Raw genomic sequence first — 4,012 nt, forward strand, 5'->3', positions numbered from 1 at the left:
GGTGTACGGGCTGGAGGGGTGTATGGGCTGAAGGTGGTAACAGCAATGGGGAGGGGTGTAGGGGCTGGAGGAGGCGTAGAGGCTGGAGGGGGTGACATCCCAGTACCTTGGCCCATCTCAGGTTGCTGGAGGTGTTACCTACCTTGAAGTTGTTGAGATAGGATTGAAGCCTGCAGTGGGAGTGTGCTGAAGCAATGACTTTACATGTCACAATGGAGTCAAACTGTGCCTCATGGCAACAAATCTGCTCCGTTTGTGAAATTAATTCACTATAGAATGGTTGAATCGGAAAACCGTTGATTCTATAAGAGTTAATTGGTTACAGTAAATCACAAAACTGGCGGTTATTGTGAAGAGCGGAAGTAGAACTGGGATGGAGTTACTTTTACTCTGTGGTGCAGGCCGAGGCTCTGTAGCACCGCCACTGGCAGGGAACTGTCACTGCAGTGTGACATGTTGACATAGGCAGCTCCCATTGTAACACCAACATCATCGAACAGGGTGCTGTCAACATTAAATTGTGTGGAATTAGGCTCCTGTAGACTGGAACCTCACATACCCACCCCCCCTCTTCTTTTCTCTTGCCCTTCAATTTCCCCCTTTTGAAAGTTAATTCCTTTTGTTTCCAATCACAAAATCCCTCCTGAACACTGGAAACGCTTCCTTCCACACTCTGTCAAAACCCCTTTGTGGATTTTCAGCGCTACAATTAAATCCAGCCCCTTAACTTTGGCCCCTTCTGAGGTGGGGAGCAAACCCATCTTCTCCCAGTCACTCCACATTAGCAGGAAGATGATCCCTGGTGTGGAAGGATAGTCGCATGAGCACAGGATAAAACTGGTTGGCAGTCTACTCAGTGGAGTTTCGAAGAATGAGAGGGGATCTCGTTGAAACAAAAAGGGACTTGACAGGGTCAATGCTGAGAGGACTCTCCCCCCTCATGGGAGAGTCTAGGACCAGAATATTCTCAGAATAAAGAGGTGCCAATTTAAGACTGAGATGAGGAGGAAATTCTTCTCTCAGGGGGTTGTGAATCTTCGGAACCCCTTGTCATGGGGGCAGAGATCTTGAGCAGTTTGAGTTTCTTTATCAGCCTGGGAATCAAGGGTTACATGGAAATTGGACAGGAGGAGAGTCGGATCAGCCACGATTCCAGTGAATTGTGCAGCAGGACTGAGGGGGCCGAATGGCCTCCTCCAATTCCCACTCCTTATACCTGGTCCCATTCTAGGGTGTCTCCTCTGCTAACTCTCCGAAGCTTTAACATTCTTCCTAAAGTTTGGGGTCTGGAACGAGATACAATACCCCAGCTGAGAAACTAACTAAAGATTTAATGAGGTTTAGCAAATTGTCAGTGAATCCTATCTCTATAAATGAGTCCCTTGTATTTATTTTAAAAACGACACTCTCAAATATTCCAGCCACCTTCAAAGCTATATGTACACTCACCCTCAGTATTACCGAGTTAGTTCGCTCCTCATTCTCTAAATCAAAATCTATTATTCCGCACTTCTCAGTGTTAAACTGTAACTCCTCCCATGTCAGGTCATCCCACTGGCCCATCCTGAGGTCCAGAATGATATTCTGCTCTGTGGGCTTTCCCCAGTTTCAATAAACCACCCTCCCTCACTCATCTTCCACCTCTCCCTCATCGCTCCCCCCCTCCCCATTCTCCTCCCCTTTACCCCACATCACCAATCTCACCCAACTGTCCCTCCCCTCATCCTCAACCCCCCCCCCCCGCTCTTCACCCCCCTCCCCCTCTCCCATCCCCCTCTCCCTCCGCCTCCCCGTCCCCATCTCCCTCCCCCCACCGTCCACATCTCCCTCCCCCGTCCCCCGTGCCCCGTCTCCCTCCCCCTCTTGTCCCCATTCCTTCAATCTCCTTCCCTGCCTCATCTCTCGAAAGACAAAGACAGAGGGTGGTGTTGGAGACTCGATCCCCGGGGATCAATGATGGATCCACTGCTTTTCATCATTTATATAAACAATTTGGATGTGAATTCAGGAAAAATGGTTAGTCCAGTTCTTGTAACCCTGTTGTAGGAAGGATAGTAATAAGCTGGAGACGGTTCAGGAAAGATATACCAGGAATGATGCCTGGGATGGAGGGCATGTGCAGTAGGGAGAGGCTGGGGGCTGTTTTCTCTGAAGCGTTGGAGGCTGAGGGGGTGACCTTATAGAGGTTTATAAAATCATGAGGGGCATGGATAGGGGTCATAGACAAGGTCTTTTCCCCCATGGGTTGGGGGAGTCCAAAACTAGAGGGGCATAGGTTTAAGGTGAGAGGGGGAAAGGGACCTGAGGGGGCAACATTTTCACGCAGAGGCTGGTGCATGTATGGAACGAGCTGCCAGAGGAAGTGGTGGAGGCTGATACAGTGGCATCTGGATGGGTACATGGATAGGAAAGGTTTAGAGGGATACGGGCCAAATCCTGGCAAATGGGACTGGATTAATTTGGGATATCTGGGTCGGCACGGACGGGTTGGGCCGAAACACAGTGCTGCGTGACTCTATGACTCTATAGGGCTGAATGGCCTCCTGTTCCTGTGTAACAGGTTCGAGGAGGAGGGGGGAGCTGAATGGGTCTGGAGGTGCGTGCTCGGTGTGTGTGTGTGTGTGTGTGTGTGTGTGTGTGTGTGTGTGTGTGTCTATACGCTATCCTGTGATGCCAGCAGATGGCAATGTTGGGTAGAGGCAAAGACATTCAAGATATAGTCAGTAGGGGTTGGTGCCGTGGCCCTTTCGGCAGAGCCATTCCAAAGGCAAGGGGGACTTACAACTGGCCCTGCAATCTGTGAAGGGAGAGGGCACGACAGACGGAGTCGGTGGGTGGGTGGGGGGCAGCTACCATATGGTCCACTGTACCTATCCCAGACCAATTCCAGGCCTCGATGCCAATTTCCCACCTTTATCCCATCAGCCTGCCTTTTATTCCCATTTAAGTCAAACAGCACAGAAACAGACCGTTCAGCCCATCGATTCCGTGCCGACCCATAATCCCCAAACTAAACTACTCCCACCTTGCCTGCCCCAGGCCCATATCCCCCCCCCCCAAACCTTTCCTATCCATGTCCTTATCCAAACGTCTCTTAAATGTTGTAACTGTGCCCAGATCCGCCACTTCCTCTGGAAGTTCATTCCACACGCGAACCACCCTCTGTGTGAAAAAGTTGCCCCTCATGTCTTTATTAAATCTTTCTCCTTCCACCTTAAAAATACGCCCCCCAGACTTAAAATCCCCTACCCGAGGGAAAAGACACCTACCATTACCCCTCATGGTTTTATAAACCTCTATAAGGTCATCCCTCAGCCTCCTATGCTCCAGTGAAAAAGTCCCAGCCTCTCTTTATAACTCAAACCCTCCATTCCCAGAACATCCTGGTAAAATCCTTTCTGAACCCTCTCCAGTTCCTATAACAGGGCGACCAGAGCTGAACACAGTGCTCCAGAAGAGGCCTCACCAACATCCTGTACAACCTCAACGTGACATCCCCCAGCTCCTAAACTCAAAGGGGCTGAGCGATGAAGGCAAGCGAGCCAAACGCCTCCTTCCCCACCCTGTCTACCTGTGACGCTAACTTCAAAGAATTATGTCCCTGAGCCCACTCGGTCTCTCTGTTCTATAACACTACGGTTTCCTCCCACAGTCCAAAGATGTGCAGATTAGGGTGGATTGGCCATGCTAAATTGTCTCGTAGTGCCCAGGGATGTGCGGGTTAGGGTGGATTGGCCGTGCTAAATTGTCCCGTAGGGCCCAGGGATGTGCGGGTTAGGGTGGATTGGCCGTGCTAAATTGTCTCGTAGTGCCCAGGGATGTGCGGGTTAGGGTGGATTGGCCGTGCTAAATTGTCCCGTAGTGCCCAGGGATGTGCGGGTTAGGGTGGATTGGCCGTGCTAAATTGTCCCGTAGTGCCCAGGGATGTGCGGGTTAGGGTGGATTGGCCGTGCTAAATTGTCCCGTAGTGCCCAGGGATGTGCGGGTTAGGGTGGATTGGCCGTGCTAAATT

General features: G+C 50.9%; 1 protein-coding gene across 3 annotated transcripts in view; it reads right to left on the reverse strand.

Annotated features, from left to right (window-relative positions):
• The window catches only part of LOC125487712 (SLA class II histocompatibility antigen, DQ haplotype C beta chain-like), a 15,490-nt gene that overhangs the window by 8,578 nt on the left and 2,900 nt on the right, over window positions 1–4,012 (reverse strand). For 2 of the 3 annotated variants that reach the window (XM_048619838.1, XM_048619835.1), the window contains exon 2: window positions 343–504. The gene's annotated coding sequence lies outside the window, so the exon portion shown is untranslated. Of the gene's footprint in view, window positions 1–342; window positions 505–1,449; window positions 1,619–4,012 lie in introns of those variants that run through there. The other variant, XM_048619836.1, reaches the window with a different exon arrangement.

The sequence above is a fragment of the Rhincodon typus genome, chromosome 44 (assembly GCF_021869965.1).
Source record: "Rhincodon typus isolate 14 chromosome 44, sRhiTyp1.1, whole genome shotgun sequence".
NCBI classification, from domain to species: Eukaryota; Metazoa; Chordata; class Chondrichthyes; order Orectolobiformes; family Rhincodontidae; genus Rhincodon; species Rhincodon typus.